The sequence below is a fragment of the Amblyomma mixtum genome, chromosome 5, assembly GCF_055824585.1.
Source record: "Amblyomma mixtum isolate Tamu chromosome 5, ASM5582458v1, whole genome shotgun sequence".
Taxonomy (NCBI): Eukaryota; Metazoa; Arthropoda; class Arachnida; order Ixodida; family Ixodidae; genus Amblyomma; species Amblyomma mixtum.
The window spans coordinates 190,494,886-190,520,381 of record NC_143016.1 but is presented as its reverse complement, the minus strand read 5'-3'; the positions used below and the strand labels follow the sequence as shown (position 1 = coordinate 190,520,381).

Sequence of the window (25,496 nt, the reverse complement as noted above, 5' to 3'; positions counted from 1 at the left end):
CTAGACCATACGCAACGTTTCTTGAATTATAAGTATTGCAAAATAAGCTGAAGTCATGGTTGACTTTATAAAAAAACTGAATAGCCAAACTCAAGTTGTAGAAAAGAAAGAAATTGCGAACACGGAAATGTTTCAAAAAGATTTGCTTCAACAGATGGTCTTGAACTTATTAAACGTAAAGCTCTTTTCTGGAGTGAAAGCAATTTTGTATGAATCAGTTTTGTTGCATGCACCCCACACTAGATTGCAATACACTCGGTGAGAATGCACAAGGCCAAAATATTACTGTTTTTTAACTTGGTTTGGTTTATAGGGGTTAAAGGTCCCAAAGCGACTGAGGCTATGAGGGACGCCGTAGCGAAGGGTTCCGGAAATTGCGACCACCTGGGGTTCTTTAACGTGCACTGACATCGCACAGTACACGGACCTGTAGAATTTCGCCTCTAACGAAATTCAGCCGCCGCGGCCGGGATAGAACCCGCGTCTTTCGGGCCAGTAGCCGAGCGCCGTAACCACTGAGCCCCCGCGGCGGGGCGTTTTTATGCGAAGCATACTATCCGCACAATCGAGCTCTGCCTTGCTGTGCCGCGCGCGGCCGCGTAGCTACCACTTGACCTACATCGGCGCACTACGTGATATGACGTCACAGCAGTTGTGAAAGTTGGGGCTCAACTCGTGCGCTCGCTTGCGGACGCGCAGCCTCCGCCGGCGGTATGCTTCGCATCCTAGGCTTAACCATAAGCTAAGCCAGGCCATTTTTTAACTTGTATTTGGTTTTGTTTTATTGGGGTTTAACGTCCCAAAGCAACTCAGGCTATGAAGTACGCCGTAGTGAAGGGCTCCGGAAATTTCGACCAACTGGGGTTCTTGAACGTGCACTGACACCGTTAGTGTACGTTGTGGGAGAAGATGCCTCACACAATAAATAACACAAATAGATCTGGCCATTTTTAGTCTAATGTAGTTTATATGATAAGTCCAGCCCAAATCGCAGCGAAAAAAACCCACCAAGGAACGGGCAACTATGGACTTGCTCGATGTTAAAGTCATTAAAAAATAGCTTGATGTGATGATCTAATAGTTTGTTTTTTGGATGGAAGAGCATAAGCTTTGTTTTGTTTACGTTTAATTGAAGTTATTGAACACAGAGCCAAACACTAACTCCTCAAGCCGGGCATTACATTGGTGTTCAAGTACTTGGAGATTGGAGCCGGAAAAAAAGACATTAGTATTGTCGGCATACATCATGATATTGGGAGTTAATGGAATGTTTACAATGTCGTTAATATAGAGAATAAATCAATGTGGTCCCAAAATTTAACCCTGAAGGACACCGAATTTCATCTTACGAAAAATGGATTTTACGTCATGAACCTGAGTATACTGGATCCGTGCAGTTAGATAACTCTCGAAAAGTGAATTTTCCATCCCAAGAATCCCTTAAGGCTTTAGTTTATGTGGTAGTAGTGTATGCTTCACAGAATCGAAAGCTTTGCATAGATAAAGAACAATTTTAACAGAAAAAAACTTAGTTTCAAGATTGTTAATTATAGAGTTTTTAATATCAAACAGAGCAGATTCTGTTGATTTACCGTCCTGAAAGCCATACTGTTGGGGACACATAAGATGTTTAGCTTGTAAGAAATTGTTGAATCGCCTGTAGAGTACACGCTCAGCTAACTTCGAAAACAGAGGCAATACCGAAATAGGACGGTAATTATTCAGGTTATTTTTGTTGCCTTCTTTGAATAAAACGGCAACGCGCGTAACTTTTATTTTTCTAGGGAATACACCAAAGAGCACCATTCTGTTACAAATATGCGTAACAGGACCAGCAATAATATTTACAGCACATTTGATAGGAAAAGCAGCAATTTCGTCACCTCCAGGTGAGCAGGTGTTTCTAAAAGAATTGATGATAAAAACAACGTCATCCACTGAAGTAGGGGACAAAAATATAGAATTAGTACTGCAATAGGGTAAGTATGAGTCTACATCCGAATTGAATGACAGCTAGCAGAAGATCGGTATGCTCCGGCAGCAAAAAGGTGTTTATTCAGCATATTGGCAAGTGAAGCTCCAGCATAATTCACCCCATTGACTTTCAGCTCAGAGGGAAGATCATTCTTCTTATTCCCTATAATGATGTTAATACCTTGGCAAAGGAATTTAGGATTCTGTAAGAACGGCGGAAACTTGTTAATATAGAAATAAGATTTAGCCTTCTTTTGGTCTGAGTTGAATTTATTTCGAAATTTCTTAAACTTAACGAAATTATCCGTGCATCATGTTTCCAAAACTCGAGAGAACATTTTGTTCTTTTCTTTAATTTGTTTCAAAAGTCCTCCTGTCATCCATTCTTTTCTAGCCTTTTTATGTTTTTTATAGTTGCGGTTGGGAACGCAGCGTAATAACATTCAAGCAGTTTCTGAATAAATATATCATAGGCACGGGACGAGTCCTCTTCACGATATTCGTCTACCCAATTAATTGTAGACATCAAGTGACAAAATCTGGAGATGCTCTTTTCATCGTAAACTCTCCGCGTGCGTAGGGGTGTATTCGATTTGGTCGTATCAGGATAAAGTGAAAACAAAGGCAAGTGATCACTCATTCCAGAAGAAAAAACACCCGTATATGCAGCTCTGAGGTGGTAAATTAGTGAAGCACAAATCGAAAATGTTTCAGAGTGCAAGGCTATGCTAGTAGGCAATTCAATAGTATTGTCACGACCATACACAGAAATATTTCATTCAAATTAATATTCAGAGCGTTATCCTCCAAAAAGTTGATATTGAAATCACCTAGCACAATAATACGCCAGTTGTTTAGGATTGCAAACTTCAGAAAAGAATCAATGAACCGAAAAAATTGTCAGAATTCCTTTCAGGGGGGCGATACACAACCTTAATAGTACCTCAATGAAAAGCAATGCAGACAGTTTCAAAATCAGTACATCATCATCATCTTCAGCCTGACCACGCCCACTGCTGGGCAAAGGCCTTTCCCATGTCTCTCTAATTAACCCTGTCCTTCGCGAGCCGCGGCCTCCATATTCCCGCAAATTTCTTAATCTCATCCGCCCACCTAATTTTCTGCCGCCCCCTGCTACGCTTGCCTTCTCTTAGAATCCACTCCGTTACCCTTAAGGACCAGCGGTTATCTTGCCTTCGCATTACATGCCCTGCCCAAGCCCGCTTCTTCCTCTTGATTTCAACTAGGACAACATTAACGCGCGTCTGTTCTCTCAACCACTCCGCCCGCTTCCGATCTCTTACCGTTACACCTATCATTTTTCTTTCCATCGCTCGCTGCGTTGTCCTTAACTTAAGCTGAACCCTCTTTGTTAGCCTCCACGTTTCTGCCCCATAGGTGAGTACCGGTAAGATACATCTGTTGTTTCTCTTCAGGGATATTGGTAAGCTACCATTCTTGATCTGAGAGAACCTGCCATATGCGCTCCACCCCATTCTTATTCTTCTAGTTATTTCCCTCTCATGATCTGGATCAGCTGTCACTACCTGCCCTGAACAGACATAATCTCTTACTACTTCCAGCACCTGGCTACCAATTGCGAACTGCAGTTCTCTTGCTAGGCTGTTGATCATTACTTTGGTTTTCTGTATGTTAATTTTTAGCCCCACCGTTCTGATCTACCAGTCTAATTCATTTATCATGCTTTGCAGTCAAAAAATCAGCACAAACAAGTCAACAATCCGACAAGATCTCAAAGCACAAACGATTTTGCACATATAAAGACACACCACCACCACGAATTACTGGAATCTCGAATTACTGAAATGGGTTTATAACCAGGAAACTCGCTGACATCTCCATTTGAGGTAAACCATGCTTCAGTGTAAATAATAAACATACACTCGCCAAATTCTTAAAAAAAAAAGAACAAACTGAAACGACGTTTCGGGGCCCATACGGGTCCCCTTGATCACAAGAGCGCTGCATGGAACGACAGTGGCTTATATACAGTTAACATTTCCTAGTGAGCGATTGTAGATTTCCGGCAGATTACCACGTGTCCTGTTAAGAGCATGCTTTGTGCTATGTATATGGAACGATTCCAAAAGGAGGCGTGATGACAAGTTTTTCTCTGTGGCAATGATAGATGCTTCGTCCCAATCAATGGAGTGCCCTGTTATTACGTTGTGTTCTGCCAAAGCATTAGATGTAGCGCGGCCGTTCATGACGTCATTGTGATGCTCTTTGAGCCTTCGTCTGAAATTTCCAGTTTCGCCAATGTAGGCAGCGTCACAGCCTTGGCATGGTATCTTGTACACCACACCAGGGTATATTGAGCGTTCTAGGCGGTCTTGAACTCGGACCAGGTGCTGTTTTAACTTGCTGGTAGGCTGATGAGCAATGTGCACGTCATAGCCTTTGAAAAATGCGTGCAAGTGCCTCGCTCAGCCCCGCAGCGTATGGAATACTTGCACGCTTGGTTTCCGTGTTTTTCTCTTTTTGGCCAAGTCTGGATGCTTGGGCGGAGCGCTCTTGGATTTTCAGTAGCTGCTGGTGGTATCCGTTGGATTTGAGATCGGCTTTCACTTTGGCGATTTCACAGCGGCACTTTTCCGGGCTCGAGCATTGGGTGAACGCGCGATTAAAGAGTGATTTGGCGACCGAGCGCTTGTGTCCAATAGGGTGTGCTGATTCAAAGTTGAAGTACTTTTCAGTGTGCGTCGGTTTTCGATACACCGAGGATTCAAGCCTAGCGTTGTTTCCCTGGACGAGGACACCAAGGAAAGGAATTCGTCCATTCATTTCCTCCTCCACGGTGAATTGTACAGTTGGCTGGATTGAGTTTAGATATCTCAGGAAAGGCTGTACGTCGCTGGGATGCATGATGCTGGAGCAGTCGTCCACGTATCGCAGGAATAGCTTCGGTGAAGGTTTGAACGTGGAAATAGCTCGGCTGTCAATGGCTTCCAATGCGAGGTTAGCGCAGACCACGGAAATAGATGCGCCCATTGCTTTGCCGAAGCGCTGTCTGTAGAAGTTCCCGTTGAAAACAGAATACGTATTGTCGAGACAGAATCTCAACAGGCGGCAGAGACCGTTCCCTTCGAACGGGATCCTTCAGGGCAATGTGGCGTCTGCGCAAAGAGCTTCCTTGCAACACTGTACTGCGAAGTCCACTGGCACGCACGTGAAAATGGATTTCACGTCAAATGAAACAATGACGTCCTCGTCTTCAATAGAAACTTCGTTTAGTTTTTGCTCAAAGTGGCGAGAGTCCTTAATGTAGGTCGTCGTTTGTCCAACTAGTGGGCGAAGGACCTGATGCAGATGATGGGGACATCTATTTCCGTGGTCTGCGCTAACCTCGCATTGGAAGCCATTGAAAGCCGAGCCATTTCCACGTTCAAAGCTTTACCGAAGCTATTCCTGCGTTACGTGGACGACTGCTTCAGCATCATGCATCGCAGCGACGTGCAGCCTTTCATGAGATATCTAAACTCAATCCAGCCAACTGTACAATTCACCGTGGAGGAGGAAATGAATGGACGAATTCCTTTCCTTGGTGTCCTCGTCCAGGGAAACAACGCTAGGCTTGAATCCTCGGTGTATCGAAAACCGACGCACACTGAAAAGTACTTCAACTTTGAATCAGCACACCCTATTGGACACAAGCGCTCGGTCGCCAAATCACTCTTTAATCGCGCGTTCACCCAATGCTCGAGCCCGGAAAAGCGCCGCTGTGAAATCGCCAAAGTGAAAGCCGATCTCAAATCCAACGGATACCACCAGCAGCTACTGAAAATCCAAGAGCGCTCCGCCCAAGCATCCAGACTTGGCCAAAAAGAGAAAAACACGGAAACCAAGCGTGCAAGTATTCCATACGCTGAGGGGGTGAGCGAGGCACTTGCACGCATTTTCAAAGGCTATGACGTGCACATTGCTCATCAGCCTACCAGCTAGTTAAAACAGCAGCTGTGTACAAGATACCATGCAAAGGCTGTGACGCTGCCTACATTGGCGAAACTGGAAATTTCAGACGAAGGCTCAAAGAGCATCACAATGACGTCATGAACGGCCGCGCTACATCTAATGCTTTGGCGGAACACAACACATCAACAGGACACCTCATTGATTGGGACAAAGCATCTATCATTGCCACAGAGAAAAACTTGTCATCGCGCCTCCTTTTGGAATCATTCCATATACATAGCACAAAGCATGCTCTTAACAGGACACGTGGTAATCTGCCGAAAATCTACAATCGCTCACTAGGAAATTTTAACCGTATATAAGCCACTGTCGTTCCATGCAGCGCTCTTGTGATCAAGGGGACCCGTACGGGCCCCGAAACGTCGTTTCCTTTTTTTTTTAAGAATTTGGCGAGTGTATGTTTGTTATTTTCGCTATGTTCGCTCCTCGCCAGACGGTATTCCGTCAAACTCTGGACTGTATACCATGTTTCAGTGAAGGCAATAAGGTCAGAATTGAAGTTTAAGTAATTCAGCTTCTACTTCTGATTTATTTTTCATGCTTTGGCAGTTCGGTAAAGAGATAGTGTGTTGCGAGGATTGTAAGCAGCATCTTTTAGAATGTCGGTAAATTATTCGGGAATAAAATAAGCCATTGTTGAGCAGGTATACTGCGCAGCCTAGAAGCAACATTGATTAAACAATTTTATAAATGTCCTCCTCGCAAGCGATCCTGATGGCTCGTGCACCAGGTTGCTTTCGAGCATAGATCTTTCCTTTCTTAGACCAGACCAAAGCGTACTTCATTTCGTTAGCCTTCATTTTAGCCAGCCACAGTAAGTTCCTGCTGGAAGCCGTCAGGTTATCAAAGAATAGAATGTCATCTTCGCATTCTTTGCGCTTTGAAATCCAGTCTTGTTTTTGTGGATCGATTGGCAAAAGGGATCAAGACCACAGACACCTTGTCAGGTTGAGAAGGAAGGCGGCGTAACCCTTCAATGTCCTTTGCTACAGGTGTGGGCAAGTCAAGCTTTATTGCAAGGCTGTTTACTTTGCTCATAAAATTTTCAACATCAGTCACAGGCATTCTATGCATTTTCATGTTTTTCTGCCTACTGTACTGGCTCAGCTCGTTCAATTCCTCACGCAGTTTTTGAATTTGCTGGCCGTCCTGGTTTGCCGCAGTGTCACCAACTCTCTTACGTAGGAGCTCGATTTCCTTGTCATGCCTATTAGATATACTTCGAGCAGTTTGTGATACGTGTCAGACATATGTTGTACAGACATTTCAATGCTTGAAACGGTTTATTTCAAAGATGACAGATCATCCACTTTGGGCGTGAGATTTGCCAAAGATTTACTAATCCTAGCAAGCTGTTTGCATAAGACAGTAGAAGATGCATTACTGCTGCTATCATGACTGCGAGACGCCGAAGATCGACATGTCAGGCATTTCAGAGCTTTTCTTCTTTCAGCATTTTTCACTTTGAAACTCCTCTCCTCAACACCTGCACACTTCCCTATATGAAACCTTTGACAGCAATCCGCACAGGTCAAAACTTTTCCTCCATCTATAATGTCTTCGTAGCATGCAGAACAAGGATCAAGATTTTCAGACGACATCGCAGGGAAGACACTAGACTATGGGCAGCAGAGGCAGCATTGGCGGCGGTAGGCACTGGAAGCTTAACAACAGTAAGAAAAGACAACTAACCTGCAAATTCAAAACAGTCGTTTGAGCACTGTTGTGCAGCAACGTGCGGCCGCCACCGCTGCCCGATGTGTGAAGGCTCTCGGCAATTTGCGCAGCTTTATAGCCAGAAGGAAGAGGCGTATCTCCACGTGATGACAGCTCGATAGGCAGCCGCACACCATGCGTCAACGAAGCCAGCAGAGTGCAGATCGCACTTGATAAGGAATTCTTGCAGATGCACAGAAGCAAAGGAACTGCAAATTCAAAAGAGTTGTTCGAGCCCTCTTGTGCAGCAACGTGCCACCGCCACCGCTGCCATGTGGGAAGGCATCTTTTATACAAGCATCTTTTATACAAGCATCTTTTATGCAAGCATACAAGCAGCTGGTGAGGTTCTCATGAAGGCCGGAGGAAAGATTCGGCTAGAAAAACTAGCCACCCTGTATATGCAACGTTTATGAGCTCGCGCGTACCAGAAGCTTGGAAGAACGCCAATATTATCTTAATTCATAGGAAAGCCGACGTCAAGGACTTGAGAAATTACAGACCGATCAGCTTACTGCCTCTTTCCTATAAGCTATTTACTAAGGTAAGCGCAAATAGAATCAGGACAACCTTAGACTTCAATCAGCCTAATGATCACGCAAGCTTTCTTAAAGGCAGGGTTGGGTTAATGTCGAAAGTGGGCGAGCTCTCTTGGTCAGGCGAATCTTCTGCGGATGGGTCGGAGAGGGTGAAGGAGTCTCAAACCTCGGATATTTCGTCGAAGAAAGCAATCGTCGTTCCTCTGTTAACGTGCTGGTAATCTTGGCTGAAGTATGTCAGCAGTACTTCGGCTTGGACTTTGCGGAAATGTGCGATACCACTTGCAATGCCGATTCTTCGGTCAAGAAGCAACTGCATGTTCCCCTCGATGATGGCTTGAGTGTTATTGGCTTTCTTGGCGCTTACGGTGAATATGATGATTGAGCAGCGTGGGACGCTCACTTCTTTAACTGCACTCCGAGAAACGTGACGTTCCAGCTATCTCATCACACGGATGGCTGCACCCATCGAAAGCGTGGTCAGCTTGGATCGCAGGTCGATGATCGTCTGATGCTCATTAAGTGAGTCCATGCCCTAAATCACTTCACAACAACATTTCCGCAGCACAACAAAGCTCGCAGGGTAGGCATATCCCTCTGAAAGTCACTCGCGCCAAGCATCGCCCCGATGGCGGAATGAGGTTGCCCCTCGCAGTGGAAATTTGTGGCCGTCGCAAGTGGTTGCGACTTTCCTCAGCTGCGCAGCGAATGCGCCATTCATCACCAAGTAATGGGCTCCTGTGTCGACTAAATCGGCAACTCTTCGGTCGTCGATAACCACTTCTAAGTCGGATGCGCTGGCTCTTGCGTTACAAGTCGTCCTCGGCGTCGAGCCACGGCTTCGTCTGGTATGTTAATCGTGGGTAGTGCATATCGTTGAAGCTTTTATGGGTAGCGCCGCGTTTTTGAAGACGGTTCGGGTAGTGGTCGAGGTTGTCGCCGTATGCCGAGTGGGCATGTTGGGGGCGGCGTCTTCAGGCGGTTTGGTGTTTGGAGGATCTTCGGCGGTTCGCGCGTGAGCAGCCTCACTTCCAGAGGTTGCTGTCTCTAGTTTCTCCTGCGGGGGCTTGGAGATCTTCCTCGTACTGGGGCTGCGTAGCTGCTGCGTGGCAACGCAAAACGCCAGGCTGGCGGAGATGGTGAGAGTGAAAGGCGGTAATGCGCCTACTCCTCTCCACGCAGGTACTAGACAATTTCTTGCGGACGTTGGCCGAAGTGCGGTCGTGAAACGTAAACAGCAGAGACACGAAGACCGATGCGGCGGTACGGGCAGTGACGAAGTATGTGACCAGCTTCACCACAGTGCAATCAAAGCTGGCGGCTGTCCGAAGTCCTCCAGGCGTCGCATTTCTTGGGGCTTGGGCGTCGTTCGTAGGCTGGGTGGGCGAGGTCAGGAGGTGGCGTTCGGGAACAGCTGGTTCACGTCGAAGAGATATCTTCAGAGTGTGTCGTTGGGGCTCAGGAGTGCGTACTGCAGCGGCGAAGGTCAAGGCCAGAGCTTCAGCTGGAGGCCCCGATGACGGGGAGCCAAGCGCATGCTGCACTTCTTTGAGGACGATTTCCTCAAGGATCGGTACTTGAGGCTGGCTGGAAGATGGTAACAGGCGAAGCAGCTCTTCCCGCACAGTTGCGCGGATGACATCCAACAGCTTGCCTTAGAATGTTGTGCCATCCGATAGGGTAGTCGTGGTAACTTGGAGCTGTCGAGGAAAATGGCGAGCTCGTGCTTCCAAAGTTTTCTCAGTTGTGACTGCTTTGCTAATGAATTCAGCGACCGCCTCCGGTGAATTGCGGGTCAGACCATAGAGAAGTGTCTCTTTAGCACCACGCATCAAAAGCTGCACCGTCTCCTCCATGATGTCAGAATCGACACGTCAAAAAAGGCATTCCATGTATTCTGCGTACGCGCTCGCTGTATAATTCTGTCGCTGAATGCACGACTGTAGAAGATGCTGAGCTCTTTTTTTCCTGATGATGCTTCTGATTCTCTTCAGGAATTCCTGCTAGAATTATCCCAGCGGCGCCAGAGATGCTTCGTGGCTTTCAAACAAAATTCTGGCTGGTCCTTCCAGGGTGAAGGAAACATGGATTAATTTATTCTTGTGTAAGGAGATAGCGCCACCCAGCGGCGTTCGTGAGGAGAAGACAAAGCACGAGGAGCGCGTGCGGAGGGGAACGCGGGGCAGGTCGAAGAGGATTACGTGGCAGAGAAGAGAAGAGCGCGGTGGGCGACGGACGTGGACGAGTTCTGCTGGCTCCCCGAGTTCCGGGCTTGGGCCTTAGCCGCAGACGTCCGGGCCACCAGACCTGGACATCCATCGTCGAGAGCCTCAACCACCAGGCCCAGGCGCCACTCTTCTCCGTCCATCCGTCAGCTGCTCCACACAGGCCGCTTCTGGCGCCTACGTGACTTTTCCGGGATACCAGACCTGGGAACTGTGCCGGGAGCCCACGAACGCTGACGCTGCGGTAGCGTTTCATCGACGTTGGAACGCCAAGAGACTCCTTGACTGCCCGACACCCAGCCAGTCCTCTCCGCTCGTTGCTCGAATAAGACAAGTAGTGTGACTTTCCTCTTTGACTCTTTTTTTCTGCATTTTTCGTAAGCACCTTGTTCTGTTTCCCCCGTGTGTTTTTCCCGTATGTTGCTGCCTTGCTCTCTTGTTCCTTTCCTTTCTTCTCACTCATATTGTAATTGGTTTCCTTTCCGATAAAAGCCGCCTCGTTTATTGTTTGTACTTTTGTGTTGTTTAAAATAAGACCTGCAATCTCACAGAGTCCTCACAAATTTGGCGTCCACGACAGGACGAGGTCGGTTTTTATTTATTTGCCTGTTGTGTTAATTTAGGAACAATATGAGCGCTTCAGATTTGGTTGCTTTAGGCGAGCGCATGGGCTTGTGCGGCGCGGAGTTACGAGCGTGGGTGGAGGACGAGCTTCGTAAGGCACGGGAAGAGAGAGCCGCTGAGCGTGAAGCTGCGAAGCAGAAATTGGAATTAGAGGCACGGAATTTAGAGGCTGAGCGTGAAGCTGCGAAGCAGAAATTGGATTTAGAGGCACGGAATTTAGAGACGGAGCGAGAGGCTGCGAAGGAACGCTTGGAGTTAGAGGCGCGGAACTTGCAGCTACAAATAAGGCTCATGGAGGGTGGCGCAAATCCTCCGAGTGACCGTGGAGAGCGTAGCGTCTCATCGACCAGCTCCATTAACCCGCACAGCCTCATACCACAGTTCAATGAAGCGCGGGATGACCTCGATGCCTACTTAAAGAGATTTGAGCATGTGGCCACGGGGCAGGGTTGGCCAAAAGAAAAGTGGGCAACGGCGTTGAGCTTGTGCCTTGGTGGCGAAGCACTTAGGGTCTTCGGTCGGCTCTCGCCTGAGGATTCCGTGGATTATGACAAAGCGAAGCTTGCCTTGCTTCAGAGGTTTAGGTTCACCGCGGAAGGTTACCGAGAGAAGTTTCGCCAGAGCAAGCCCCAGGATGGAGAAACGGCCTCGCAATATGCTGCCAGGTTGTTTAGCTTCTTTGACCGTTGGGTCGAGATGCGGGGTGAAGGCCGCACTTTTGAGGTGGTTCGCGAGATGGTCGTGAGCGAACAATTTCTGAACAACTGTCATTCTCGTTTAGCCCTTTTCTTACGTGAGCGGGAGGGCAAGACAGTTTCCAAGCTGGCGGAGGCTGCCGATCATTTTCTCGAAGCACAGCGGCAAAATAACTTGTTGTTCTTCAAAGAACAGGGGAAGCATACGATGAATAAAGCCAAGGACGAGGTTTCAGGTTCACAATCTCGCCTGCGGTGTTTTCTTTGCGAGAAGACTGGGCACAAGGCGGCGGATTGTCGGACGAAGCCAAAGCAATCGTATTGCACCTGGTGCCGCGAGGTAGGACATGATGCCCAGTCATGCAAAGCTAAGAGGCCAGGAGACCGTGAGGAGTCCGCCTGTTGCATGACATCTCGATATTCACATCCCGATAGCACTGCAGTGGTAACGCGCGTAGAGGGCCAGTTGGGGGAGATGGTCTGTCCTTCCAACCCGGTGGAAATTGCTATGCCCGTGGCGCACGGTGAGGTGTTCGGCCAGTCTAGTTCGGTATTACGGGATACGGGCAGCACCGGCATTGTTGTGCGTGAGTCCCTTGTACCGGCAGCGGCGCTTACAGGGAAACAGGCTACATTATTCTTGGCCAATGGGACCCGTGTAGAAGTTCCGGAAGCGGAGGTGGTGATTTCCTCACCATACTTTTCGGGTAAGGCCATCGCGCGGTGTTTATCTACACCCCTGTACGACATCATAATAGGCAATGTCCCTGGCGCTAAACCTCCATTCTCGGTTGACCCGCCAGTTCTCACTGATCAGGCAGTTTCCCTTGCCATGACGGGTGCGGTCGATGTTCCTTCCCTTATGGTGACAGCAAAGGTTTCAGAGAGTAGTAAAAGCCCCACTCTGAACACACTCCACTTGTCACGGCCGGAGTTTCGCCTCAAACAGGAAGAAGACCCGACCTTAGAGGTGTGTCGCAGGAAGTTGGGGCAAATATTTCATGGCAAGGGACAGACCGCCCACTCTTTTGATACAGATGACGGTGTTCTTTTCCGGACGTACCAAGTGTGTCCCGGCCAAGTCGTTGAGCAAGCGGTGGTACCGAAGGGCTTACGCACGCAAGTCCTTAAGTTGGCGCATAAGAGTGCATTATCCGGCCATCAAGGAATACGGAAAACAATAGCAAGGGTGCTCAGTGAGTTTTACTGGCCCGGTGTACAGGCTGACATTAAGAATTATGTCAGATCGTGTGCTAAGTGTCAACCGACTGTGTCAAAGGAAAGGGAGAACAAAGTAAATGACGCCGTTGTTCCATCGGTGCCGGCGAACAACGGCCGACACAGAGCGTATAACATCGTAGGACGGGGATATTTAAAACCATGGTGGAGACCGAGGTCGGTTTGGAGAAACCGGTTTCACAAAGGAAAACGGAAGTACTAGTTGAAAGAGTTCTCGCGACGGTGAAGTGGTTTGATGTGAAGAATGGAAAACGGAAGAATGTAGCCCACACCCGTTCTTGTTGGCATTGTCTGTGTTTGTTCATGTTTGTTTTTGGGTGTCGGCTAGTTACTTTTTATGCTTTCCGTGTTTCTTCGCCCTCTATGGACGCTTTACGTTGACTTTCCATGTGCTCTCTGTGCTGTGTGTGCGAATGTCCGTGAACGCTTCGAACATTGACGACCGTCGTATTGTGTGTGGTGTGTAGTGTGCGCGCTGTGGTGCGATGTTCTGTGTTGCGATCGTCGAACGCGTCTGGTGTCGCTCTCCTGAAGTTGAGTTCTTTCCCTTGGAAAAAACTTCCGAAGAGGGGGCCTTCTGTAAGGAGATAGCGCCACCCAGCGGCGTTCGTGAGGAGAAGACAAAGCACGAGGAGCGCGTGCGGAGGGGAACGCGGGGCAGGTCGAAGAGGATTACGTGGCAGAGAAGAGAAGAGCGCGGTGGGCGACGGACGTGGACGAGTTCTGCTGGCTCCCCGAGTTCCGGGCTTGGGCCTTAGCCGCAGACGTCCGGGCCACCAGACCTGGACATCCATCGTCGAGAGCCTCAACCACCAGGCCCAGGCGCCACTCTTCTCCGTCCATCCGTCAGCTGCTCCACACAGGCCGCTTCTGGCGCCTACGTGACTTTTCCGGGATACCAGACCTGGGAACTGTGCCGGGAGCCCACGAACGCTGACGCTGCGGTAGCGTTTCATCGACGTTGGAACGCCAAGAGACTCCTTGACTGCCCGACACCCAGCCAGTCCTCTCCGCTCGTTGCTCGAATAAGACAAGTAGTGTGACTTTCCTCTTTGACTCTTTTTTTCTGCATTTTTCGTAAGCACCTTGTTCTGTTTCCCCCGTGTGTTTTTCCCGTATGTTGCTGCCTTGCTCTCTTGTTCCTTTCCTTTCTTCTCACTCATATTGTAATTGGTTTCCTTTCCGATAAAAGCCGCCTCGTTTATTGTTTGTACTTTTGTGTTGTTTAAAATAAGACCTGCAATCTCACAGAGTCCTCACATCTTGTCACCCGAACTGTTGAATACAGCGACATGGTCAAATTGTCTAGCTATTGTTCGGGCTCCTCGCCTAGTGAACCGTTGAACGTGGGCGGCAGTAGGGGCCGGTGCAAAAAAATGGGGGCTGGTGGGTTAGCTATGGTTGACGTCGTAATTGGGAAGTCCTTTGGTCGCGCGCGTTCTGGTAGTAGTTCGTATTCAGGTGAATGCCTCTGGAGACGACGGCGTCTGCAGCTTCCTCGTGATCGGCTTCCTAGGGATGACTCGGGCTGTTTTGGGGTCTTCCAGGAGGTGAGGGCGACAGGGACATCTGCTGGCACCTCTAATACATTTCACGTTTTGGCGACTGCAGTCCGAAGAGCAAGAACACATAGAAAGGGGCTTATAAACACAACTCTTTATTGGGGCTGACTGGCGCGTGCAAAGAACTGAATGAGACGGCGGCGGCGTAGCAACAAGTGTGCTCGGCGGTCGTCGAACGGGACACTTTGTTCACATGTCTTTCTTGACAATATCTGTTGGAGGGCCTCGGTGGCGAAAACGCCGTCTCGGCGTAAACTAGGACGTGGCAGGGGACGGCGAGAAGTAGGGCTTGAGGCGAGAGATGTGGACGACGTCACGCTGAGCTGCACGGGAGAAAGTCTCCGGGAAGGCCGGAGCGATCTCGGAGGTGACAGCGGTTACCAGGCGCAGCTCACAGTATGGGCCTTCGGAAAGCCCGACGCGGCGAGATGGCGAGCAAATGAACACGAGGGTCCCAGGGGAGAAACAGACCATGCGATGGCAGCGCTTTTAGTAGTCCTGCTGCGAGGCCTGCGAGGCTAACAGTCGAGATCGCCCTAGTTCGCGGGCGTGGTTGGCCCGGGCAATTCCGTCGTGGGCGTATTCAGAAGGCTTAGAAGTAGGATTCGGAAGCCGCGTGTCCGAAGGCAACTCAGGCTCCCGGCCGTACAAACGGTAGAACGGTGAGTAGCCGGCAGTGTCATGACGCGAGGAGTTTTATGCGAAAGTGACGTATGGAAGAGCGATAGCCAAGTCCTACTGTCCGGTGGAACGTACAATGCAAGCATATCGACGAGAGAGCGGTTGAGGCTCTCTGTGAGGCCATTCGTTTCGGGATAGTAGGCGGTGGTCAGCTTGCGCTGAGTGGAGCATGAATGGAGATTGTAGTCGACATCTTTCGACAGAAAGCAGCGGCCGCGGTCGGTGAGAAGTTGGCGGGATGCAGCATGACGGAAGATGAGGTCAGTGAAGTTCGCAGTGCTGTATTTTGTTTGCCGCATTCGGTCGCGTGAGTGGAATGCCCATTACGTCCTTTTTCTTGGGCCCTCCGCACAACCGCACAGAAAGGGGTCAGCAACCCAGCGGGAGAAAGGGGGGCGCCGAATGGCGGGGTATTACGGGAGACGTCAAACTCCCCTCATGGACGGAGTCGTTAGGTCGCATCCTGGATGCACGTGTTTACGGCGAGGCGAACCCGCGTCACAGTGTGTGGCTTTGTGCCATGTCTGCAGCGGCGTGCTTTGACATATTGTCACGCTAGCTGCAGGCATGAGGAACGACGATGAGAAACAGATGGATTGAAGTGGCTGTCCTTGAACTTGGGGCAACCGGACGTTGGGAAAGCGAGTGTTCGCGAAGCTCGCAGCAGGAAAGCGTAATTCTCAAATCGCGATGGTGGAAAGTGTACATATGTGTACGGCGTCGCGATGAGCTACCTTCTTTCCCCAATCATTGATTGGTTGTGTTTTCCTTTCCCCAATAAGTTATTGGGTGGATGTTTTTACAGTACCTGATTGGTTATTCTCCCCACCGAGGGCGGGGACATTGGGTTTAAAGCCAGCTGTTTCGGCAGGACCGAGGGCTGGTTTCGTCACGTAGAACTACTCGTGAGCCAGTCAAGTGTAAATATGTTTTCTCCTTGCTTGTATCTTCCTTTGTGTTTTTAATTGTTATGAAAAGTTAACCTCTCCAGAAGTGTCCTTTTGCAATGTGATTGAGCAATTCGAATCTACAAGACGTCAAGAATCCTACAACAGTCATCTTCAACAGCAATTCCCCTCTACGAGATCTTAAGAGAGGATTTCAACTGGCGCAGCCGTAAGAGGGGACATTTTAAATTGCGCAGTCGAGACAGGATTTGCTACGTCTTTCTGTTCGAGGTATCTGACGGAGGGGCGGAAGATCAAGTCGGTGGACAAGCTGCAGAGCGGTACGTCCTAAAGGAGGAACGTCAGCATCATAGAGCGAGGTTGGAAGCTTCAGAGACTGCTGGTCAATGTCAACGGGACGTAGGAGGCTCAAGTCAGCGAGGAGCTGAAGGAGCCAGGCGACCGACGTGTCGTGGAGGTGCCAAATCCGTGAGCTGCGGAAGGAACCAGGCGTCCGCGTTGAGGTTCAAGACAAGAACCAGGCGACCAGCGAGCCAAACGAGGCAGGAGGTTCAAGTCAGCGAGCTGCTGTGAGAGCCGGGGCTCAACTCATCCGCATCGAGGAGCCCACTGTCGTCACTCAGGGCTACGAAATCACCGCGGCAGAGGAGAGCAACTAGTGACAAGGTAGGAAACCTTTCTGCTTCCTCCGAATCCACCATGGCTGTGTAGCTGTAACGTTACATGTCTGGAGTAGCTATGACGAATGACACAGAAATGGATGCCGCGGGCGGTGATCTAAGAAGTGCATCGCAATTGCCATCGACAGAGCAGATGTCTGAAGGCATGCAAGCCGCACTACTAATACTTTGCTGTGCCCGGCACCTCTGAAACACTTCTACCCTTCATTCTCGGGCGGATGTCCGCACTGTGCGGAGAAGTCTTCGGACATCTACCACATGGTGTGGGCCTGCCCTTCCAACCCTGCTATCTCCCCTCACCCCAACCCAACCCGGGAGGACTGGGAGGCGACCCTGCTCGGCTGCTCTGACCTGCAGGCCCAACGGGCCTTGGTCGCGCGAGCCCGGGCGGCGACCGATGCCACTGGGGTCCCGAACTAGGGACCTCCACCTAGTATTTGTAAGGGCTGGCCCCCTCTGGGTCAGCTCATGCATAACCTCCTGTAGTATACCTGTACATAAATGTTTTCCACCACCACCACTGGCGGCGAAGGAGCACAGTGTAGAAACTTTTGAACTCGAAAAGTTGAAGCTCACAGTCGAACTGGAGAGGATAAAACTCATGCAGATGCAACTGCGACCACTAGTGGACCAGCAGCATGGACGGAGGTCGGGTGTGAGGATGGGCGAGTATGCAAAAGAGCTGAAAGCAGGGCTGGCCCCTATGCCAGAAAAAGATCCTATGGTGCCCGCATGGTTTAAAAGCGTAGACACACTGATAAAAACCCTGAAGGTTCCGGACGAAATTCGCGGAACTATTTTATTGCCATTTCTAAACGAAAGAATGAGGGCATTTGTGGATTGTGACTCCGAGGGAACGGTGATGTCATACCCGGAGTTGAAGAACAGAATTTTGAAAGAACTCAAAATGCCTCCTAACGAATATAAGCGGTTGTTCCTAGCAGTTCATAAGGAGCAAGGGGACTCGTGGCATCAGGTGGCGACCAAGCTAGAGACAATGTTTATATACGACATGAAAAGTCGAGAAGTGGAAAGCTTGGAGGATCTGAGGAATTTGATAATTGCAGATCGCTTGAAACAAATTCTGTCGGACGAGGTCCGTACCTACGTCATGCAGAACGAGAGTCAAAACTGGCTTACAGCAGATGAAATTGCCGCATTAGCTGAAACTTTTGAGGAAAGCCGTCGAGTAGGGAAAGCACGGGAGCGTCACGAAGGTCCCAAACAGATGCCGCAAGGGGGGGGAGAAACGGGAAAGGCAGCTATCAATCCAGGACCCTAGCGATAGAAAGGAAAATAGACTCGCAGGAGTTAAGTGTTTCAGCTGTAAGAAGTTCGGGCACATCTTCAGTCACTGCCCAAGTGCGCAGCAAGACCAAGGTGCGACAGCCGTTAAGAATGATGGGAGTAGGCTACCCAGACAACACCAAAGATCCGTAGGACGTCCCAAAAATGTACGCACGTCCCACATCCCTAACAGGACGTCCCTGCGACATCCGTATGAAGTCCGCACTGGGATTATCCCGGGAACAGTCGCGGCTCGAACGTTACACGGACATGACGTCCGTATAAAAGCCGCGGTGGGATCATCCTGAAAACAGTCGCAGATCGGTTGTTATAAGGAAGTGTTTATATTCAGAGGGTCTGCATCGTGCAGATGGCCATACAATTATCATGAGCGCTCGAGTGGCACGCTCCACTGTCCTTTTCCGACGTCTTTGGCTAGCGGGCTTGATACAGCTGTTTAGAAGAAGTAAACAATAATCCATGCGATGTATAAGCGCAAGATGTCACAAAGTAATACACAACCCAGTACTTATTTTTTGAAAGAGCCAAAAAACCGTTAAAAGCAGAGGGCCATTAGCTGAATACAGAAACCCTAAACTTTAAAATTTCGAAATTAGGGAAGGGCGACCTAATTACTCTAACTGAACCTGGCTTAAATAGTCTAATTCCCGTTTTGTTATAGCTATCGAGGATGTACACTCTTCTCCTCCAAGATAACAACATAACCACCTTGACGCCAATTGTATTCCCGCCTTCCGACCATAACAGCTACTGACGATGACAGTGACACCACAGCAAAAACAACTGGCCACTTGTTCGTGCTCTTAGAGCTGTGATCATGAAACTTAATAACACACATCTTTTTTTGCAGTTATTTTTTGGTTTATTTAGGATCACAGTTTTATTTTTGTTTTAGGTGCATGTTGCTTAAAAAGGCTCTTTGCTCATTAACTCAATGGCACCGCCATCGTCATCGCACTACTGAAACAATGCAAGTTATTTTGCTTAGCTTGATGTTTTGAGGCGTGTATTAGCCAGTTTTCCGTTTTTTGGACCAAAATTTCAGGTAATTATTGACGTTCTTACTGCATGTTGGTTGCGTGACGAGTGTAATTTTTTTTACGTATTCAGCAAGGTTCCAGCAGCGGGAAACACGGATGGCACATGCGGCAAGTGAAAGTAAGTGGCAGTCGGTAGTCCTCGCCTGGTGTGTGAGCCGTGTAGCGTGATTTCTAGCTTTTGAAGTAATTTTAGCGGTGGTATTAAAGTTCAGTGACTGATTCTGGCTCAACATGAGCAGAAGCTTACTGGGGGCCAGCATATCAATATGGTGACAGCATAATGGCTACGGTGCCGAGGAGTACTGCTTACAGGCGTGCACGCCGAGAGGCACGTCGTGATATTGAGCTAATAGCGTCGGCTGCTGGCGATGGTGTTGCATACAACCCTTCTTAATTTGATCCGTGTGCTGCTGCAAAGTCGCAAGAGCAACTAGATCCTAGCTCGTCGCATGTTCCGTGCCTTCAACATTCGACTGAATATGCGCCTAAAGTTCCTGTTCTAATTTTGATTTGGTTTATTGGTTTGTTTGGGTTGAATGTCCCAAATCAACTCAGGCTCAGAGGGACACCGTAGTGAAGGGCTCCGGAAATTTCGACCACCTGGGGTTCTTTAATGGGCACTGACATCGCACAGTACACGAGCCTCTAGAATTTCACCTCCAACGAAATTCGACCGCCGCGGCCGGGATCGAACCCACGTCTTTCGGTTCAGCAGCCGAGTGCCGCAACCATTGAGCCGGGGCGGGGCTGTTTTAATTTTGTATTCTGTTTATAACTGTTGCATGCTCACAGTTTTCTTTTATTGGTTTGTTACCTAGATATATAGATATGTCCTGCTTGGACATACAGCATGTCCGCTGTATTCAATAAATAAATATAGTATTGAAGAGAACTATTGCAATTTCATTTGAACTATATGTGTTGTTTGGGCCTTTTGCATCCAAAAAATGAGGTCATGCATGTTTTGCTAATGAACTTTTTGCTGGCGAGGGCCAAATCTGCCCCTGTGTCATATGGACGGCTCATAATGAAGGGCATATGCATGTTTAATTATACCACCTTGGGATACCTCACAACAGCATGCCAGCTGCCTTCAATATGATAAAAACTGACTATAGCAATAGAGTTCCCCACTGTTAACTTAAGAAATCCTGATTTTATTTTCTTGGTCTGATTTCGAACCTAATTCTGTTTTGATCTAGAGAAATCACATGACTGTGCAAGATGGAGAGACACTGCAAGAGAAAAGACATCTCACATTCTGCGAAGTATTCTAACATCTGAACTGGCTTCTAGCTACAGCTGGTATGGTGCCAAGGCAAGAACAGGCTCTGTGAGCTGAATATATGCAAAATCATGTGCAGTAAGTATTATTTGGAGGAAGCTATTTCAAATCTTAAAGGAGCACAGATATAAAATTTTAAACTCAATAAGTGATCCTATCTGTGTCCTGGGCACAAAGGGCTTTACTATTCCAAATTCTCTGATTTCACTGATTCCACATGCCGAAAATCATTGACAGAGGAGCTGTTAGCCAATGCTGACAGCAAAACATGGGGTAAGTCCTAACCATGCCATCACATGATGCCATAATGGACTCCAGCACTGGCATTGACCTGACAGAGACCAAAAGTACTCATATAAAACAGTTTAACTGTTCACTCTGTGGACTAGATATTTAAGCTCATTTCCATGATTAATAGGCTTTTACGTCTCATTAAAAGCAGAAAAATAAATACTTCAAAACTCTGTGTCTGTATCCCTTTAAGACTTCGAATATAAATCAGATCACAGAATCAATATCTACATTAAGTGTTTATAATTGAATTTGTAGGTCTTGGTAGGATTGCGTCAAGACCAGTGATATTTGTTTTGAAAAAAAAAATGCCAAATTTTCATTGTTTATTTTCAGATCTGCACATTCACGCACTTCACAACTAGCCACATGGATTTTTGTTGTCATCTGGTTCATTGGCTCATGGCTGCAGTGCCATGAATGTTACCACAGGCTAGAACAAGCTAGAATTACAGCTTTCATAGTGTGCATTTGGGACTGTTTTCATACTGCCTGCACAGAAGGCATGGTCCAGCAATGGAATTGGTAATAAGATGTGTAGAAATATGCCATCCTTTGTTACTCAAGCTCATGCCCTTTGCCTGCTGATTCAAAATTAAGGAAATGCAGTAAAGTTTGGCTACAAAAATTTTTAGAGGTGAGATATATTTTTCTGTAAAAAATACATAACATATACCCTCTCATTTGTATATAGGTTGCCTAACTGACCAGCAGACCTCAACTCAGGCACAGCAAACTACGCTGAAAGAAATCAAAAAGGCAGCCATGTCATGGTTTCGACATGCAACTGAATGGGTAATGCGCAAGAAAACTGGCGAACAAAGCTTTGCTCCTGAGCAAAACTAAACGGTGAGTGTGTTGCTAGTGTGACACATTTTTTTGTTGATATTAACATCTTGCGTTGAGGATTTTTCATTCCAAACTGTTGATATTTTTCCTGTGACACTGTGCTGAGAGATGATTGATTTTGAGAGAGCACAGAATTCAGTAGATTATTTCAATAGATACTGTGAAAACTTCTGCATATCAGCCTGTGTAGTTAGGTAGAATCATGAAATGTATCTTTAAGTTAACTTGGGTATTCTTAGCCTGCTAAGTCCTCACGCACCTCTCTTTACTTGGCTGTCTGTTTGTGGTGGTATTACTCCTGAAAGTATGTACATTTACTTGTGCAAGGATTAATTCCTTGCCGCAAGTACCATTTGGTGCCAACACCATGTGAAGGTGCTGCAATTTGTATATTGTGCTGCAAGTTTTTTTTTTTTCAAATGCAGTCAGTGATTGAAAAAAAAGGTGAACTGAAAGAAGTGTCTATATGTATTGGGTTTTTTTTTTGTCTTCCTTCCAGCAGGGCAGCCTATTTCAGCATTGGCCCAGGTGGCAGGATTTCTGCTTTACATGTATACATGACTCTTCTTTTCGGTGACACTATAGCAGAACCGAAAAGAAGACTGCCTAGAATGAGAAGCCGAGCAATATCTTGAACGTGTCACTTTATTGATACCTAGCAGTTGTAGTATACTTAAGTGTCTACAAATGCGATGCTTTGTACTTGAACAATTTCTTTTTCTCTGACCAAGCTGGGGATTTTGTTGCCCATTTGAAATTTGCTTGTATCGAGCTATACTTGCTGTTATGGTCTCTAGTCCCACTATGCTTGTGTAAATTTGCTCCTGACTGCTACTACTAGAGTTATTTTTCACCCCCGTAATGCGTTTGTATTGCTGTTCCAGCAAAAAAAAAGAGGATATGTGGATTTTAATTACTTTTATTGTCTATGTAAGAGACGACCATAGTTGCTGTTGCTTGTAGCAGTCTTATAACTTGTTAATGTTAATATCATACTATATGCAGCGTGTTTTAGATTTTTTTTCTTCTGGCCGTGCTAGTTTCCATAAAGCCCATCTATATACTCCTTATGCACACTTATACGTGCTTTTTATTTCTACTCCTGTGCTTGCTGAAATGTGATTCTGAATGGTTGTGCTTGTGTCAATATTTCAACCTCTGATCTGTGTGCATGTATTGCTGTTATAGCGAAAAAAAGGCTCATTTGTGATTTAATAATCTTTATTGTTTTGAGTGAGACAAGTATAGTTCCTGTACCTTGTAGCAGTCAGACAGCCTGTCTTATTTTAGTCATTCCACATGCAGCTTGACTGAAATGTTTATCTTCTGACCATGCTAATTGCCGTGAAGGCCACCTACTACTTATGCACAGCTATATGCCTGCTTTTATCTCTAGTTGCATGCTTGCTGAAATTTGATCCTGACAAATAGTGCTTATGTTATTATTTTAATTTGTAATCTGTGTAGTTGAGTTGTATTGCTGTTATAGCAAGAAAGGGTCATTTGTGTTTTAAGAACATTGATTATTCTAAATAAGACAAATAGTTCCTATGCCTTATTGCAGTCACATAATTTGCCTCATTTTAGCTATGCTACGTGCAGTGTGATCGAGATTTTTTCACCTCTGCTGCGTATGCTTGTATTGTTGTTTCAGTAAAAAAAAGTTGCATTTGTGTTTTTAGTTTGGTTTTTGGCGTTTTACATCCCAAAGCGACCCAGGCTATAAGGGATGCCATAGTGGAGGGCTCCAGATAATTTCGACTACCTGCAGTCCTCTAGCATGCACTGACATCGCACAGTACACTGGCCTCTCAACTTCTCACCTCCTTCGAAATGGGACTGCAATGGCTGGGATCGAACCCGCGTCTTTTGGGTCAGCAGCCGAGCACCATATGACCAATGAGGCACTGAGTGGCATATTTGTGTTTTGTTGCGTTCATTATTTATGAGACAGTCATATAATATTCATGCCTTACACTATGCCGCTACTGTTTGTTTTAATGTCATGCTCTTTGCAGTGCAATTAATATTTTTTGTTCTGACCAAGATAATCATCCCGAAGCCTGTTTAGACCTTACATGACTTATATGTATATACCTGCTGTTTTAGCCGTATAGTTATTTTGCATCTCTCTATTTTGCAACTCTGCATCTGGGGTTGGCTTGGCTACTTATTTTTTCGGAATCCTACTGCTTCAAGTTTGAAAACGTGATAATGTTGCCTCATACTAACCAGACAAGCTAAACATAATTAATGAAGCCTATTACACACATTGCGAAGCAAGGTCTACGTGCACACCATCCATGAACTTGCTCTTAATAACGAGAAATGCCTGAGAGGAGCTGTTAAAGCTGTGTTAGTGCTTCCTTTATGTAAAACATAGAGTTCTGTTTCATGTGCTGTTATTAAAAAATAAAATTCAGCTGTGAATCAGCATTCGGCCTGATCATCAGCATGCCCCATATATTTGAATAAAACTATTTTAGCCAAAGCTTTGTGTTTTAAATCAGTCTGCAGCATAATCCAGGCCTGTGTTCTAACTTTGTGTCGTTTTTACTATAGCATCGCTCTCGGCCATATGCAATTGGCCGAAATGCCAGAAGCGGAAGCTGGTTCTGTTGCGGCTATGAGGCACTGCTTCTGCTTTTGGTATTTTGGTCAGTCATGCGTGACCAGTAGCGACACTTTTGAAAAGGACACGAGGTTATATATTGGGTCCTGGCCAAGGAAAAAATAAAAATAGTAACGTCCTGTTGCAGTCCTGCGAAGGTCCCAAAAATGTACTCGTCAGACATCCGAAGGACTTCTTTCGGCGTTTCACTTCGGATGTTTTCAGGATTTTTTCGGGACATCCGCGGGATGTGCGTAAAGTCCTGCCGCGGACTTCCCAAGGACGTCCTTAGGATGTAGGTGTGTTGTCTGGGCTAGTAGCCCGAGCCGAAATGATAAACCCAGATAAGCTGGAAGTGCACAATGACGGAAGCAGGAAGCCCAATCAAGCTGCTGGGTCTGATTCTATGACCTGGGTAGGCCTACAAATCGGGGATAGCTGGGTGAGAGCGTGTGTGGATTTAGGGGCTGAAATAGCTGTGCTAAAAGCCGAGACCGTTCCTGCAGCCTGTTGGGGTGAATACGCCGGCAAAATAAAACTGATAGGCGCTTTCGGCCAGACAGTAGACGCTGACCTGATGTACGTACCGGTGTCCCTAGATGGAAGAGGGGAAAACGGTTAATCAACAGGTGCCGACGCTGTGCGCAGTCACAGCAGCGCTAGCTGAAGGAGTAGGAGCGTTGCTGACGCCGGACACGCATATACTGCTAAAACAGGCTGAAAAGGAGCAGGTGAAAGAGGCACCCGAGAGGACTGCACTTGAGCTAGAATTGAGCACCGTAAACGGATTAGATGGAAACGAATCCAAGGCCGCGGAAGAGTTTGAGGAAGAGGAGAATGCGGAGCCGGCAGCAGCCGCAGCCTTCGCCATAGCTCAGGAACCAGCTATGTCGCAAGATGCATCCTCTTCACCGGATTTCAAAGCGGAGCAGCGAGACGATGTTTCTTTGCGAGAAGCATGGAGGCAGAAAGAAGAAAATACTCACGGGATGAAGGTACACGAGGGCCTGCTTTTTCATGAAGAGAAGTTTGATGGACAACTGTACAAGCAGTTAGTGCTACCCGAATCTCATGATAGACCAAGCGCTGTTCATTTCTCGGAGAAGAAGACTAAGCAGAGACTTAGAAGCGCTTTCTTTTGGCCGACGATGGTAGCCGATGTTAAGAAATACTGCCGTAGCTGCCACACTTGCCAGCTGTTCTCGCATACAACAGTCAGAGATCGAGTACCAATCACACCGTTGACCAGGCCGGAGATACCTTTTCAGGTAGTGTA

At 47.3% G+C, this 25,496-nt stretch overlaps 1 long non-coding RNA gene across 2 annotated transcripts; it reads left to right on the top strand.

The window, feature by feature from the left end:
• The first annotated feature begins 19,140 nt into the window (after positions 1 to 19,140).
• Positions 19,141 to 23,285, top strand: LOC149345250 (uncharacterized). Of its 2 annotated transcripts, none has more exons than XR_016282822.1 (5): positions 19,141 to 19,189; positions 19,255 to 19,302; positions 20,387 to 20,547; positions 21,097 to 21,609; positions 22,112 to 23,285. It is a non-coding gene; the product is annotated as an uncharacterized LOC149345250 (long non-coding RNA). The 2 variants fall into 2 exon arrangements; XR_016282823.1 differs by having other exon boundaries at positions 22,109 to 23,285.
• The last annotated feature ends 2,211 nt before the right edge of the window (positions 23,286 to 25,496 follow it).